The 18,412-nt window shown below is 45.1% G+C and overlaps 1 protein-coding gene across 2 annotated transcripts in view; it reads right to left on the bottom strand.

Moving 5' to 3' along the window:
- The window catches only part of LOC124125363, a 44,156-nt gene extending 26,911 nt beyond the window's left edge, over positions 1–17,245 (bottom strand). Inside the window, exon 1 of one of the 2 annotated variants that reach the window (XM_046488668.2) lies at positions 17,131–17,245. The gene's annotated coding sequence lies outside the window, so the exon portion shown is untranslated. Of the gene's footprint in view, positions 1–16,867; positions 17,089–17,130 lie in introns of those variants that run through there. The other variant, XM_046488670.2, reaches the window with a different exon arrangement.
- Positions 17,246–18,412: the final 1,167 nt, after the last annotated feature.

Below are 18,412 nucleotides of genomic sequence, written 5' to 3' on the forward strand. Positions count from 1 at the left end.
TTTACCAACATCTCTCTTAGTGGATTTCACGAGGTTGAGTAAGTGAGCGAGTAGTGGCTTACCTGATTTACCAACATCTCTCTTAGTGGATTTCACGAGGGTGAGTAAGTGAGCGAGTAGTGGCTTTCTTGATTTACCAACATCTCTCTTAGTCGATTTCACTAGGGTGAGTAAGTGAGCGAGTAGTGGCTTTCTTGATTTACCAACATCTCTCTTAGTCGATTTCACGAGGGTGAGTAAGTGAGCGAGTAGTGGCTTATCTGATTTACCAACATCTCTCTTAGTGGATTTCACTAGGGTGAGTAAGTGAGTGAGTAGTGGCTTACCTGATTTACCAACATCTCTCTTAGTGGATTTCACGAGGGTGAGTAAGTGAGCGAGTAGTGGCTTATCTGATTTACCAACATCTCTCTTAGTGGATTTCACTAGGGTGAGTAAGTGAGCGAGTAGTGGCTTTCTTGATTTACCAACATCTCTCTTAGTGGATTTCACTGGGGTGAGTAATAGAGCGAGTAGTGGCTTTCTTGATTTACCAACATCTCTCTTAGTGGATTTCACGAGGGTGAGTAAGTGAGCGAGTAGTGGCTTTCTTGATTTACCAACATCTCTCTTAGTGGATTTCACGAGGGTGAGTAGGTGAGCGAGTAGTGGCTTTCTTGATTTACCAACATCTCTCTTAGTGGATTTCACTAGGGTGAGTAAGTGAGCGAGTAGTGGCTTTCTTGATTTACCAACATCTCTCTTAGTCGATTTCACTAGGGTGAGTAAGTGAGCGAGTAGTGGCTTTCTTGATTTACCAACATCTCTCTTAGTGGATTTCACTAGGGTGAGTAAGTGAGCGAGTAGTGGCTTTCTTGATTTACCAACATCTCTCTTAGTGGATTTCACGAGGGTGAGTAGGTGAGCGAGTAGTGGCTTTCTTGATTTACCAACATCTCTCTTAGTGGATTTCACTAGGGTGAGTAGGTGAGCGAGTAGTGGCTTTCTTGATTTACCAACATCTCTCTTAGTGGATTTCACTAGGGTGAGTAAGTGAGTGAGTAGTGGCTTACCTGATTTACCAACATCTCTCTTAGTCGATTTCACTAGGGTGAGTAACAGAGCGAATAGTGGCTTTCTTGATTTACCAACATCTCTCTTAGTGGATTTCACGAGGTTGAGTAAGTGAGCGAGTAGTGGCTTTCTTGATTTACCAACATCTCTCTTAGTGGATTTCACTAGGTTGAGTAAGTGAGCGAGTAGTGGCTTTCTTGATTAACCAACATCTCTCTTAGTCGATTTCACTAGGGTGAGTAAGTGAGCGAGTAGTGGCTTTCTTGATTTACCAACATCTCTCTTAGTGGATTTCACGAGGGTGAGTAGGTGAGCGAGTAGTGGCTTTCTTGATTTACCAACATCTCTCTTAGTGGATTTCACTAGGGTGAGTAAGTGAGTGAGTAGTGGCTTACCTGATTTACCAACATCTCTCTTAGTCGATTTCACTAGGGTGAGTAACAGAGCGAATAGTGGCTTTCTTGATTTACCAACATCTCTCTTAGTGGATTTCACGAGGTTGAGTAAGTGAGCGAGTAGTGGCTTTCTTGATTTACCAACATCTCTCTTAGTGGATTTCACTAGGTTGAGTAAGTGAGCGAGTAGTGGCTTTCTTGATTAACCAACATCTCTCTTAGTCGATTTCACTAGGGTGAGTAAGTGAGCGAGTAGTGGCTTTCTTGATTTACCAACATCTCTCTTAGTGGATTTCACTAGGGTGAGTAAGTGAGCGAGTAGTGGCTTTCCTGATTTACCAACATCTCTCTTAGTGGATTTCACGAGGGTGAGTAGGTGAGCGAGTAGTGGCTTTCTTGATTTACCAACATCTCTCTTAGTGGATTTCACTAGGGTGAGTAAGTGAGCGAGTAGTGGCTTACCTGATTTACCAACAACTCTCTTAGTCGATTTCACGAGGGTGAGTAAGTGAGCGAGTAGTGGCTTTCCTGATTTACCAACATCTCTCTTAGTCGATTTCACGAGGGTGAGTAGGTGAGCGAGTAGTGGCTTTCTTGATTTACCAACATCTCTCTTAGTGGATTTCACTAGGGTGAGTAAGTGAGCGAGTAGTGGCTTTCTTGATTTACCAACATCTCTCTTAGTCGATTTCACTAGGGTGAGTAAGTGAGCGAGTAGTGGCTTTCTTGATTTACCAACATCTCTCTTAGTCGATTTCACTAGGGTGAGTAATAGAGCGAATAGTGGCTTACCTGATTTACCAACATCTCTCTTAGTGGATTTCACTAGGGTGAGTAGGTGAGCGAGTAGTGGCTTTCTTGATTTACCAACATCTCTCTTAGTGGATTTCACTAGGGTGAGTAATAGAGCGAATAGTGGCTTATCTGATTTACCAACATCTCTCTTAGTGGATTTCACTAGGGTGAGTAATAGAGCGAATAGTGGCTTACCTGATTTACCAACATCTCTCTTAGTGGATTTCACGAGGGTGAGTAAGTGAGCGAGTAGTGGCTTTCTTGATTTACCAACATCTCTCTTAGTGGATTTCGCTAGGGTGAGTAAGTGAGCGAGTGGGTCAGCGGGTGTGAACAGTCTTCAGTGTGGGGATCTGATCTTGGACAAGTAATTGTTAACGCACGACCACCACCACCACCACCACCACACTACCAGAGCTGGCCTATGTTTACCAAGCTGAGTGACTGAAGCTAGACCTAACGCAGCAACTTCTACAGTCAAATGGCAGTCAAGTCGCACAGTCAAGCCACACAGTCAAGTCACAGTCATGGGTCTATGACGTCACTTGTGAAGCAGTCATGACCATCAGTTCACACAACATACCAGTATGTTCGTTTGTGCATTGAAACAATAAAATATCGCTTGATATATTAACCAACATGTATGGTAATCGTGTTTCTTTTGGTAGTGAGTGTACAAACAAATGTCTAGCATAGAACAATATCAGGGCAACAGTTACAGTCGTTTAACCGAAACCCCAAAAAACCTCAGCGTGACCTGAGTACAAGGAAGATGGTACCACACAAACCTCAGTGTGACCTGAGTACAAGGAAGATGGTACCACACAAACCTCAGTGTGACCTGAGTACAAGGAAGATGGTACCACACAAACCTCAGTGGGACCTGAGTACCAGGAAGATGGTACCACACAAACCTCAGTGTGACCTGAGTACCAGGAAGATGGTACCACACAAACCTCAGTGGGACCTGAGTACAAGGAAGATGGTACCACACAAACCTCAGTGTGACCTGGGGACCTATTGTGCACTTCAAGCATGATTTGAAGACAAGCATGGGGTGCTCAGGACATATTGTGCACTGCAAACATGATTTGAAGACACGTATGGGGTGCTGGGGACCTATTGTGCACTGCAAGCATGATTTGAAGACATGTTTGTGGTGCTGGGGACCTATTGTGCACTGCAGGCATGATTTGAAGACATGTTTGTGGTGCTGGGGACCTATTGTGCACTGCAAGCATGATTTGAAGACAAGCATGGGGTGCTGTGGACCTATTGTGCACTGCAAGCATGATTTGAAGACAAGCATGGGGTGCTGGGGACCTATTGTGCACTGCAAGCATGATTTGAAGACAAGCATGGGGTGCTGGGGACCTATTGTGCACTGCAAGCATGATTTGAAGACAAGCATGGGGTGCTGGGGACCTATTGTGCACTGCAAGCATGATTTGAAGACAAGCATTGTGCACTGGGGACCACTGTCAGACAAGCATGGGGTACTGGCGACCACTGTGAGACAAGCTTGGGGTATTGGCGACTTCTGTTAGACAAGCTTGGGGTATTGGCGACTACTGTTAGACAAGCATGGGGTATTGGCGACTACTGTTAGACAAGCTTGGGGTATTGGCGACTACTGTTAGACAAGCATGGGGTACTGGCGACCACTGTGAGACAAGCTTGGGGTATTGGCGACTACTGTTAGACAAGCATGGGGTATTGGCGACTACTGTTAGACAAGCTTGGGGTATTGGCGACTTCTGTTAGACAAGCATGGGGTACATGAGACCTCTGTTAGACAAGCATGGGGTACTGGGAACCTATTCGACCATGCAATTTCCACTGCACTTGAGTGTAGGAAAGATAATGAACACATTCTGCATGTCCTGCCCTTCCAAAAAGATCACAATGTGACCAAACCAGAATGGATGTGATTATCAGACTTAAGGAGGGGAAAAAGGTTTATTGATGCAATAAAACATCATGAAAAACTCCCTCAGGCTCAATCAAATATTCGCAGTTTGAACGTATTGCACTTGCCAGATAACATGGAGACGTTTGTTCACGACAGGGGCCACTGTGTTGGTTCAGTCATGTATCACTCAAATATGTCAAAGTCAGGGACATACAGAAAATGAAAATGTCATGCACTTTGAATAACTCCTGTGAATTCAGAATTATCTCCCTTTGATGACTCAGGATACTATCATATGTGAAGTCATGAGTTGCATCTGCCTGGGTCAGGCAAACCTGTGATAGATAGCATGAACACTGACAGTCAGCAAGGTCACACACAGTGAACCACATGAACTCACACAAGTCAGCTCTTTCAATAAATATGGGGTGCCTGGGTCTATTCCCAATAGTCAGACTCCGAATGCCCACAAGTACATAGCACTGGGAACCAATTTGGCAACAGAATGTACACAGCACCAAACATGTTTACACCTAGTCTGTCCTGCAATCACCACTGTCAGACAAGTCTCAGAATTCCCACAGAGACCGTTCTGTGTGAATTGTCACAAACAATATAAGTTGTGGCAGGATCACGAGGGGTACATGGGGTTGTATATGTCCTGCATTAGGTTTTATACCATAAGCCTAACTTGGGATGCATAAAACCCCATGTACACCTCGTGATGCTACAACATATCTAGCTTACCAACATGTTTTGATGTGACTTTGTAAAAGAACTGACACAAATTCAAAATTGATAGAAAACAGCTGCTCGATTGAGCTGAGGTTCAACTTGTGCTATGTCACGTGACTTCCATTGACTCGGGAAAAGCGTACTGCATTTTGCATTGAAGCGGGATATAAGGGATTTATTCTGCCTCTCAGATGTCCAAGTGCAGCCTGCATTGCTCGTGGCGGGGTATAAGAGATTTATTCTCCCACTGAGAAATTTATTACCCTCTAAGGCGGGTTACACAGTATTTTATCAAGATCATGTGGACCAATCAGATCTCATCATTCTGACATGTAGGTATGATAATACAGTTTATTCAGAAGGGTATATTTTGAAAGAACATTTCTTTCTTTTCAAAAACCAATGAAGAGTCACACTAAAATCACCTTTTAACCAAGCTCAGGACATCCTCCCTCACAAAAGTAATCTAATAACTTTACGGAAATGCTATACAAAAAGCATTCCTTCTCCGCAATCACCAGCTTCATCTCAGCTAACCCACAACACTTCCAACAGAATAAAACTAGGAGATCTCCATGAAATCATACAGATACCACACAGGTAGCACACAAGCACAACATAGCTACCCTGCAGGTAACACGCAGGTATCACACAGGCACAAGGAATCCACACTGCTAAAACACAGGTATCACACAGGTACCACACAGGTACCACACAGGTATCATACAGGTATCACACAGGCACAAGGCACCCACACTGCTACAACGCAGGTACCACACAGGTATCACACAGGTACCACACAGGTACCACACAGGTATCACACAGGTATCACACAGGTATCACACAGATATCACACAGGCACAACACAGGACCCACACTGCTACAACACAGGCATCACGCAGGCATCACAGAGGTACCACACAGGTATCACACAGATACCACACAGGTATCACACAGGTATCACACAGATACCACACAGGTATCACACAGGTATCATACAGTTATCACACAGGTATCATACAGATATCACACAGGCACAACACAGGATCCACACTGCTACAACGCAGGCATCACGCAGGTATCACACAGGTACCCCACAGGTATCACACAGGCACAACACAGGATCCACACTGCTACAACGCAGGCATCACAGAGGTACTACGCAGGTACCCCGCAGGTACCCCACAGGTACCCCACAGGATCCACACTGCTACAACACAGGCATCACGCAGGTATCATACAGATACCACACAGATACCAAACAGCTACCCCACAGGTAGCAAACAGGTATCATACAGTTAGCAAACAGGTAACACACAGGTACCACACAGGTAACACACAGGTACCATGCAGGTGTCACACAGGTGCCACACAGGCACAACACAGGTGCCACACAGGCACAACACAGGTGCCACACAGGCACAACACAGGTGCCATGCAGGCACAACACAGCTACCACGCAGGCACAACACAGCTACCACGCAGGTATCACACAAGTGCCACGCAGGCACCACACAGGTTCCACGCAGGCACAACACAGGTGCCACACAGGCACAACACATGTGCCACACAGGCACAGCACAGGTGCCACGCAGGCACAACACAGGTGCCACGCAGGCACAACACAGGTGCCACACAGGCACAACACAGGTGCCACACAGGCACAGCACAGGTACCACACAGGCACAACACAGGTACCACCAAGGCACAACACAGGTACCACACAGGCACACCACAGGTGCCACACAGGCACAACACAGGTGCCACACAGGCACAACACAGCTACCACGCAGGTAACACGCAGGTAGCACAACACAGGTGCCACACAGGCACAACACAGGTACCACAAAGGGGAGTTGTGCTAGTGAAAACCTCAGTCCTATGGATACATCACAGTGGCGATGACACTGATGTCACTGTTGTTTTGACTTTGTACCTGGCAAGAAACAGACTGTCTGTGTCAGAGTCATTTGTGGACTGTTTAATGGAGTATTTGACTGATAAATTTTAAGGGACTGTCGCAGATGAAACAAAGGAAGAAGCTGGAAGCAAACAATGGACACAAGAAAAGAATGAAGTCACAAGCTCAAATATTACATCCACACTAAAGGCCAGACTTCATCACCAGGTGTACGGACAGGTCAACAACTATGTTTTTCAAAAACTATCAGAACAATTTATTTTTTTAATAAAATCTTAAGCCACCTCCCCCCACCCCACCCAACCCCCGGAATATCAAAAGGTAGATTCCTTGGCACCAGCAGCATGTCAGCTGAATATGTACAAACCATGATGGTCAACTTCCTTTCTCACAATTTATCAAGCATGTTATGAGGGTGTCACATTCTACATCGAAACATTGACAATCCACACATAGTGTCATTAGTCAACTTCTAAATGTTGTATAACACAACACACAAGACTCTTGTCTTTGTATATCAGCACCATATCAACTAACATTCCCCATTTTGTTCGTAAGCCATGTATGGAGCAGTGTGTACCACTGTGTGCCACCAGTGAGTCCTGCCCTGTATATTGGGGGTGAGGTGTGCCACCAGTGAGTCCTGCCCTGTATACTGGGGGTGGAGGTGTGCCACCAGTGAGTCCTGCCCTGTATACTGGGGGTGGAGGTGTGCCACCAGTGAGTCCTGCCATGTATACTGGGGGTGTAGGTGTGCCACCAGTGAGTCCTGCCATGTATACTGGGGGTGTAGGTGTGCCACCAGTGAGTCCTGCCCTGTATACTGGGGGTGGAGGTGTGCCACCAGTGAGTCCTGCCATGTATACTGGGGGTGAGGTGTGCCACCAGTGAGTCCTGCCCTGTATACTGGGGGTGAGGTGTGCCACCAGTGAGTCCTGCCCTGTATACTGGGGGTGAGGTGTGCCACCAGTGAGTCCTGCCCTGTATACTGGGGGTGGAGGTGTGCCACCAGTGAGTCCTGCCCTGTAGCCTGGGGGTGAGGTGTGCCACCAGTGAGTCCTGCCCTGTATACTGGGGGTGTAGGTGTGCCACCAGTGAGTCCTGCTCTGTATACTGGGGGTGGAGGTGTGCCACCAGTGAGTCCTGCCCTGTATATTGGGGGTGAGGTGTGCCACCAGTGAGTCCTGCTCTGTATACTGGGGGTGGAGGTGTGCCACCAGTGAGTCCTGCCCTGTATACTGGGGGTGGAGGTGTGCCACCAGTGAGTCCTGCCCTGTATACTGGGGGTGGAGGTGTGCCACCAGTGAGTCCTGCCCTGTATACTGGGGGTTGAGGTGTGCCACCACTGAGTCCTGCTCTGTATACTGGGGGTGTAGGTGTGCCACCAGTGAGTCCTGCCCTGTATACTGGGGGTGGAGGTGTGCCACCAGTGAGTCCTGCCCTGTATACTGGGGGTGGAGGTGTGCCACCAGTGAGTCCTGCTCTGTATACTGGGGGTGGAGGTGTGCCACCAGTGAGTCCTGCCCTGTATATTGGGGATGTAGGTGTGCCACCAGTGAGTCCTGCCCTGTATACTGGGGGTGTAGGAGTGCCACCAGTGAGTCCTGCCCTGTATACTGGGGGTGGAGGTGTGCCACCAGTGAGTCCTTCCCTGTAGCCTGGGGGTGAGGTGTGCCACCAGTGAGTCCTGCCTTGTATACTGGGGGTGTAGGTGTGCCACCAGTGAGTCCTGCTCTGTATACTGGGGGTGGAGGTGTGCCACCAATGAGTCCTGCCCTGTATATTGGGGCTGAGGTGTGCCACCAGTGAGTCCTGCTCTGTATACTGGGGGTGAGGTGTGCCACCAGTGACTCCTGCCCTGTATATTGGGGTTGAGGTGTGCCACCAGTGAGTCCTGCCCTGTATACTGGGGGTGGAGGTGTGCCACCAGTGACTCCTGCCCTGTATACTGGGGGTGGAGGTGTGCCACCAGTGAGTCCTGCCCTGTATACTGGGGGTGGAGGTGTGCCACCAGTGACTCCTGCCCTGTATACTGGGGGTGTAGGTGTGCCACCAGTGAGTCCTGCTCTGTATACTGGGGGTATAGGTGTGCCACCAGTAAGTCCTGCCCTGTATACTGGGGGTGTAGGTGTGCCACCAGTGAGTCCTGCCCTGTATACTGGGGGTGGAGGTGTGCCACCAGTGAGTCCTGCCCTGTAGCCTGGGGGTGGAGAGACCACATCTCCGCCCCATTACCCGGCTTTATGGGATGTGGAGTTGGCTAGATATAGACCCACTGTGTTCACACATTATGTAGATTGTTGATAGAAGCTGACCTAATGAACTCAGCATTTCTTTCAGTCTCCTAATTCTGCCTTTGAGGCATCTGAGTGTTTAAGATCTGTTGATCATTAATGTGACTGCAAGGGTGACCACTTTTGATATATCTAGAACAATTGAAGAATCATTTCAAGATACAGTGTCAAATAATTTCAGACCATATACAAGTATGAATGGTACATGTATTTCTGAACAAATATTAACCTACACTCGACCATTTGATATGCAGGACACCTTGCAACAATGAATTTCTTTTTTTTCAACAGTGTGATCATTTTTTTCCAGAATTTTTAGTGTCAAGGGATGTGTACTGAAAGCAAAGTCCATGGATGTGTAGTAATTCTATCCTCCTAATATGCAACTCTAGATATGTGGACAGTCTCCAGTCTCTTTTAGGGACAGTTTGCCACAGATTTGTTTGTATGTTGTTTAATACCCCACTCGGCAATATTCCAGCTATATGATGGAGGTCTGTAATTAATCATGTGAATGACATCATGAGCATTGATCCACACAATCGGGATATGATTGACATGCATCAACTAAGTCAGCGAGCCTAACCACCCGATCCCGTTAGTCACCTCTTACAACAAGCATAGTCAACTTTTAAGGCAAACATGCGTTGCTGAAGACCTATTCTACCCCGGATCTTCACGGGTAACTTATACCACAGAAATCAACATCAACACTGCATTTCACAATACAATAGATTAGGAAATTACTATCGGTTAATGTAGTTTGCCTAAGCACCTGTAAACCAGTGCCAGACAGAGTTGTAAGCATGGTGCTGTCACACAGAAGCTAGGAGTGGTCGTCTTGAGGGAAGTCATTCCCTTTATGCATTATGAACTTTGGGGTTACGGAATAATGTATCTAACTGCCTGACACAGATCACACTGCACAGAACATGAGCCAAGAGAAGTCAAGCTTATAGGGAATCTATTCACAATCAATCACAGTCAAGGAGCGTCTCGTGGCACACATATGGTTTGATCATAGTCTAGAATGCATTCCGCCTTCTCATAGCAAAATAGGACACCCCATACAGTCCCCTACCCACCCAACAGACGATATCATGTGGAGATCACATATGGGGCATTGACAGAGCTACCTTGTCCTTCATACTACCGTAATACACAAGGTATAGGAACACCCTCCCAACACAAGGTATAGGAACACTCTCCCAACACAAGGTATAGGAACACTCTCCCAACACAAGGTATAGGAACACTCTCCCAACACAAGGTATAGGAACACCCTCCAAACACAAGGTATAGGAACACTCTCCCAACACAAGGTATAGGAACACTCTCCCAACACAAGGTATAGGAACACTCTCCCAACACAAGGTATAGGAACACTCTCCCAACACAAGGTATAGGAACACTCTCCCAACACAAGGTATAGGAACACTCTCCCAACACAAGGTATAGGAACACTCTCCCAACACAAGGTATAGGAACACTCTCCCAACACAAGGTATAGGAACACCCTCCCAACACAAGGTATAGGAACACTCTCCCAACACAAGGTATAGGAACACTCTCCCAACACAAGGTATAGGAACACTCTCCCAACACAAGGTATAGGAACACTCTCCCAACACAAGGTATAGGAACACTCTCCCAACACAAGGTATAGGAACACTCTCCCAACACAAGGTATAGGAACACCCTCCCAACACAAGGTATAGGAACACTCTCCCAACACAAGGTATAGGAACACCCTCCCATCATGGAGTATATGAACACCCTCCCAACATGGAGTATATGAACACCCTCCCAACATGGAGTATATGAACACCCTCCCAACATGGAGTATATGGACACCCTCCCAACATGGGGTATATGGACACCCTCCCAACATGGGGTATATGGACATCCTCCCAACACGGGGTATAGGATCATCCTCCCAACACAAGGTATAGGATCATCCTCCCAACACGGGGTATAGGATCATCCTCCCAACACGGGGTATAGGATCATCCTCCCAACACGGGGTATAGGATCATCCTCCCAACACGGGGTATAGGATCATCCTCCCAACACGGGGTATAGGATCATCCTCCCAACACGGGGTATAGGATCATCCTCCCAACACGGGGTATAGGATCATCCTCCCAACACGGGGTATAGGATCATCCTCCCAACACGGGGTATAGGATCATCCTCCCAACACGGGGTATAGGATCATCCTCCCAACACGGGGTATAGGATCATCCTCCCAACACGGGGTATAGGATCATCCTCCCAACACGGGGTATAGGATCATCCTCCCAACACGGGGTATATGGACATCCTCCCAACACGGGGTATAGGATCATCCTCCCAACACAAGGTATAGGATCATCCTCCCAACACGGGGTATAGGATCATCCTCCCAACACGGGGTATAGGATCATCCTCCCAACACGGGGTATAGGATCATCCTCCCAACACGGGGTATAGGATCATCCTCCCAACACAAGGTATAGGATCATCCTCCAAACACGGGGTATAGGATCATCCTCCCAACACGGGGTATAGGATCATCCTCCCAACACGGGGTATAGGATCATCCTCCCAACACGGGGTATATGGACATCCTCCCAACACGGGGTATAGGATCATCCTCCCAACACGGGGTATAGGATCATCCTCCCAACACGGGGTATAGGATCATCCTCCCAACACGGGGTATAGGATCATCCTCCCAACACGGGGTATAGGATCATCCTCCCAACACGGGGTATAGGATCATCCTCCCAACACGGGGTAAAAATGGGGTCAAGGTCACCAAAACCGACTGGTGTCTGCGGAGTCTGTATATACACTATAGTTCCAAATATGAAAACAATCCAGTGTTTCGTTCTTGAGATATTGCAGCAACACCGTTTTCCAACTCCAAAAGCAGATTTGCCTGCTGTGACCTTGAAAATGGGGTCAAGGTCACCAAAACCGACTGGTGTCTGCGGAGTCTGTATATACACCATAGTTCCAAATATGAAGACAATCCAGCGTTTAGTTCTTGAGATATCGCGGCAACAAACAGGTGGGACGTACGGATGGACGGACGGACAGTCGTGAATACTATATCCCCCGCTCCGCGCTTTCGCGCGGCGGGGGACGACAACTTCTTTAATAATGTAAAGGCAAGGTTTGGGTATAGATCCATATACTGTTGTCATGCAGGTGGTTTGAACACCCACAATAGAGGAATCTGCTGCTTTTCTTACTATAAGCTGAAACATTCCAAAGTTAATCATAAAATATTATTAATCTCATTAAAACCTTAATAAAATACACAGGTATTTTACAAAATATCTTCACATAGACAATGATGATAATTGTCTCAGTAACCTAATTTGTATTCAATATTCTTATCGAATACACAGTTTACGACGCCCAACAGCAATACCTATGAGTGAGTAAATACCTTGCTCCTACTATCCCTGTGTGAAAGTCTGATGTAGAACATACCCTCTATGATTGTACACATCACATTTACCGAAGGGACCATTAAGAACAGGATTATCCATTCCAGTTCATTTCTTCCAAGAAGACGACAGTTTAACTGTGGCAATTTACTGACATAAAATATTAAAGCTACATATAAATAGCCTACATGAATGACAGCGAGTGCTACACACACGTTTCTGTGGTCATGGAAGCCCATCTGTGCTATTCATCGATGTGGGCGTGTTGCTGAAATGACCACAATGGTGGCAATTAAGGTGTATGAGGAGGAAGGCTTTTTTGAGATTTGTAGTCAGGTATATAGTCTATTGTCGTGAGTATATGACTCTGTGGGGAAGAATGTTGTGTGTCACTTGATCTCCATGTTGTCACTAGGAATGCACCGCGTCTTTATGACGTGATGTTGAGAGGTCCTTACTGTCCCACTAACGCTCATTACCATACTGTAATGAAGGCTAACCTCAACTATTTCTGTAACAATAGAATCTGGGAAATTTGATATAAAACTTCAAACAATGTATTATGAATTCTGGAACGACAGATACGAGGAAAGAATTCCGTCTGTGACCTTACCTAGAAGAGTGCCTTTCAGTCAGGTGTGGAGTTTTCACAGACTGTTAAATTTTACAATTATTTAGTGAGTGAGTTAATATTTAACGTCACATCGGTGATATTTTAGCTATATTGTGATGAGAAGTTATACGTTGAGAATACATATATTTAAATTAAATCGATGCACAGTAAACTAACTAAAATATCACAGATTAATATTTAAAACTAGTATACAACCATAAAAAGATATCACTATATGTAACAATAGTTACAATTATTAAGTGTTCACATAAAAGCGAAATTTGCGAAGGAGAAAAATAAGGACATACCAAATCATTTCAATTCAATAAAGTGATTTAAGAAATTGTATTGTGTCTAATATTGTTGTGTCAGTTGTTGTTTATGACAATATCGCTTGTGTCATACGTGGTCACAAGATCACACCATACATCCCAGTCATTTAGTACTTCGGTTAATTAATTTGTTTGAAAAGACTTCAGTTCACATCCTTTGTCAGTGAGAATCACCAGGTCTGGAGATGTTTTATGATGTGCTGTCTTAGAAGAGAATCACCAGGGCCCACTTGCACAAAGCGATCTTAGCACTAAGATGATCGTAACTCCCATACTTTAACATAGGCTTACAATAGTCTTAGCGCTAAGATCGCTTTGTGCAAGTGGGCCCAGGTCTGGAGGTGTTTTATTATGTGCTGTCTTAGAAGAAGAGAATCACCAGGTCTGGAGGTGTTTTATTATGTGCTGTCTTAGAAGAAGAGAATCACCAGGTCTGGAGGTGTTTTATTATGTGCTGTCTTAGAAGAAGAGAATCACCAGGTCTGGAGGTGTTTTATTGTGTGCTGTCTTAGAAGAAGAGAATCACCAGGTCTGGAGGTGTTTTAATGTGTGCTGTCTTAGAAGAAGAGAATCACCAGGTCTGGAGGTGTTTTATTATGTGCTGTCTTAGAAGAAGAGAATCACCAGGTCTGGAGGTGTTTTATTATGTGCTGTCTTAGAAGAAGAGAATCACCAGGTCTGGAGGTGTTTTATTATGTGCTGTCTTAGAAGAAGAGAATCACCAGGTCTGGAGGTGTTTTATTGTGTGCTGTCTTAGAAGAAGAGAATCATCAGGTCTGGAGGTGTTTTATTATGTGCTGTCTTAGAAGAAGAGAATCACCAGGTCTGGAGGTGTTTTAATGTGTGCTGTCTTAGAAGAAGAGAATCACCAGGTCTGGAGGTGTTTTATTATGTGCTGTCTTAGAAGAAGAGAATCACCAGGTCTGGAGGTGTTTTATTATGTGCTGTCTTAGAAGAAGAGAATCACCAGGTCTGGAGGTGTTTTATTATGTGCTGTCTTAGAAGAAGAGAATCACCAGGTCTGGAGGTGTTTTATTATGTGCTGTCTTAGAAGAAGAGAATCACCAGGTCTGGAGGTGTTTTAATGTGTGCTGTCTTAGAAGAAGAGAATCACCAGGTCTGGAGGTGTTTTAATGTGTGCTGTCTTAGAAGAAGAGAATCACCAGGTCTGGAGGTGTTTTATTATGTGCTGTCTTAGAAGAAGAGAATCACCAGGTCTGGAGGTGTTTTATTATGTGCTGTCTTAGAAGAAGAGAATCACCAGGTCTGGAGGTGTTTTATTATGTGCTGTCTTAGAAGAAGAGAATCACCAGGTCTGGAGGTGTTTTATTATGTGCTGTCTTAGAAGAAGAGAATCACCAGGTCTGGAGGTGTTTTATTATGTGCTGTCTTAGAAGAAGAGAATCACCAGGTCTGGAGGTGTTTTATTATGTGCTGTCCTAGAAGAATATTACTGGTTTGAAGAAATGTTAAACTTCAACAGATAGCTGCAACTTACTTTACTCGAAAACAAAAAAGTATGACATGGCACGTGCTGTCCGAGCAAAACAAGGTAAATCAGACTTCCTTGAGATACTTTCAGTTTGGTTTGATATCTCGGCTCGATAGGACGTACATTCGTCAGATTGGCATGAAATGGCATAGGACTACATTCAACAATTTTGTTCTACGGCTCATCAAGGTAGGATGTTGTAGAACATGTTAGTTAGATAGGCTGTCGCAATAGGACGCAACAATGCTAGCCAAAATAGGGCTCGACTGATAGGTTGGTAGCAATAGATTTTGAGAATGTCACATTTCTTCATCTTTTTAAGAAGAGATTCACGTTTAGTTCCCTGAATTTATTATCTGACTTATGTCATCACATCAAGAGAGTCACATTCGGTTAACTGCATACAGTTTTTGTTGATAACAATACAAGTTAAACCAACTTAATGGGAGATCGTCAACACAAACTTCATTAATAACAACTAATGACAACTGTACGATTAATCACAATTCAAGCCATGTTTAGGTCCAGATTCTGACATCATCACTTATTGACGATGCTCACTCCATACGTTGGTTAAGAAGATGAAACTGGTAATGTCAGGTACTAGGGTACCACATCCCCGTCATCAAAGACAGATAACAGGCATTGATTGAATCAATAAATCTTCAAAGACAGATAACAGACATTGACTGAAACGATAAATCTTCAAAGACAGATAACAGACATTGACTGAATCGATAAATCTTCAACGACAGATAACAAACATTGACAGAATCGATAAATCTTCAAAGACAGATAACAGACATTGACAGAATCGATATATCTTCAAAGACAGATAACAGGCATTGACTGAATCGATAAATCTTCAAAAACAGATAACAGACATTGACTGAATTGATAAATCTTCAAAGACAGATAACAGACATTTGACTGAATCGATAAATCTTCAAAGACAGATAACAGACATTGACTGAATCGATAAATCATCAAAGACAGATAACAGACATTGATTGAATCGACAAATCTTCAACGACAGATAACAGGCATTGAGAGAATCGATATATCTTCAAAGACAGATAACAGACATTGACAGAATCGATATATCTTCAACGACAGATAACAGGCATTGACAGAATTGATATATCTTCTAAGACAGATAACAGACATTGACAGAATCGATATATCTTCAACGACAGATAACAGGCATTGACTGAATCAATAAATCTTCAAAAACAGATAACAGACATTGACTGAATCGATATATCTTCAAAGACAGATAACAGACATTGACTGAATCGATAAATCTTCAAAGACAGATAACAGGCATTGACTGAATCGATATATCTTCTAAGACAGATAACAGACATTGACAGAATCGATATATCTTCAACGACAGATAACAGGCATTGACAGAATCGATATATCTTCAAAGACAGATAACAGACATTGACAGAATCGATATATCTTCAACGACAGATCACAGGCATTGACAGAATCGATATATCTTCAACGACAGACATAAATCCAAATAATTCCAGTAAACTCACCATCAAAAGACAATAAACAATTACAATTCAGTTTTGATTGTCACTGTCATTTTAAATTTTCCAACTGAAGATGAACTGAAGCCTTTTATAAAATAATTGTCTTCCCTGTCCAATCATCAACAAGGTTATATGTCATACCATGTTATAAAATGTTATAAAATGTTATACCATGTTATATTATAAAATACCATGCTACCATGATTACATCCAGCAATGTGATACAACACATGTGAGAGAGAGCCTTACTGACAGCGATGACAGGTGTAGGTCAGACCCTCCCCCCCCCAACTACTTCATCAGTGACAATCCACACGGTCACTGAACAGGTAGAGACATACCTGTATGTTCCTGTCAATGGAGACCTGATGATGGAGTTAACCCATCCTTGTATTGTAGTCCAGTATTGACAAGGAGAACATTAACATTGATTCCACCACACCGCGTCCTGAGTGGGCGAGACGAGTCAGATGACACTCCAGGCATGAGGGATATACACACTCCGATAACCTCCAAAACTTTTAAACCTAACTTCCAAAACAATAAACTTCTAACCACTGATTAAATGCAACTCCAGTCAAAAGAAACTGACAGGGAAGCCTACCTGTATGAAAGCTCGTTAGTAGCAGGTAATTCAAACAATCACACCAGGTAGATCCGAGCACAGGAAGAAATGCCTGACAGCTTGGCCGATCGAGAGGTATACCTGTATGAATGGGTGGCTCTGAATGCCCTCACGCTTGAGCAGGCACAGGGCTGGGGGAGGGGGGAGGGGGGAGGGGGGAGGGGTGCAGGGGGGAAGACCGGTTTGACAGCCTACCCTCCATATGAGTATGTAAACAGTATGCTGAATGGTCACCTTACACAAAGCTCCGAGTGACCTGGGAGACATTGTTACATACTCATACACTTGATATTTACTACAGGACAGCCTTACAACTGGGTGCTGGGTGCTGGGTAGTGAGACAATGCAGGGATGTTCTGTGGGGCAGGCTGGGGTTGTGGGTAGTGAGACAATGCAGTGATGTGGCTGCGTGTCTGGGTAGTGAGACAATGTAGTAGTAATGTGTGGGGCAGGCTGGTGTTCTTGGTAGTGAGACAATGTAGTAATGTGGCTGCGTGTCTGGGTAGTGAGACAATGCAGTGATGTTCTGGGGGGCAGGCTGGTGTTTTGGGTAGTGAGACAATGCAGTGATGTTCTGGGGGGCAGGCTGGTGTTTTGGGTAGTGAGACAATGCAGTGATGTTCTGTGGGGCAGGCTGGTGTTTTGGGTAGTGAGACAATGCAGTGATGTTCTATGGGGCAGGCTGGTGTTTTGGGTAGTGAGACAATGTAGTAATGTGGCTGGGGTTGTGGGTAGTGAGACAATGTAGTAATGTCGTGTGGGGCAGGCTGGTGTTTTGGGTAGTGAGACAATGCAGTGATGTTCTGGGGGGCAGGCTGGTGTTTTGGGTAGTGAGACAATGCAGTGATGTTCTGTGGGGCAGGCTGGTGTTTTGGGTAGTGAGACAATGTAGTGATGTGGCTGGGGTTGTGGGTAGTGAGACAATGTAGTAATGTTGTGTGGGGCAGGCTGGTGTTTTGGGTAGTGAGACAATGCAGTGATGTTCTGTGGGGCAGGCTGGTGTTTTGGGTAGTGAGACAATGTAGTAATGTGGCTGGGGTTGTGGGTAGTGAGACAATGTAGTGATGTGGCTGCGTGTCTGGGTAGTGAGACAATGTAGTAATGTGGCTGGGGTTGTGGGTAGTGAGACAATGTAGTAATGTTGTGTGGGGCAGGCTGGTGTTTTGGGTAGTGAGACAATGCAGTGATGTTCTGTGGGGCAGGCTGGTGCTTTGGGTATTGAGACAATGTAGTAATGTGGCTGGGGTTGTGGGTAGTCAGA

The sequence above is a fragment of the Haliotis rufescens genome, unplaced genomic scaffold (genome assembly GCF_023055435.1).
Source record: "Haliotis rufescens isolate VD_foot unplaced genomic scaffold, xgHalRufe1.0.p SCAF_6, whole genome shotgun sequence".
In the NCBI taxonomy this organism is placed as follows: Eukaryota; Metazoa; Mollusca; class Gastropoda; order Lepetellida; family Haliotidae; genus Haliotis; species Haliotis rufescens.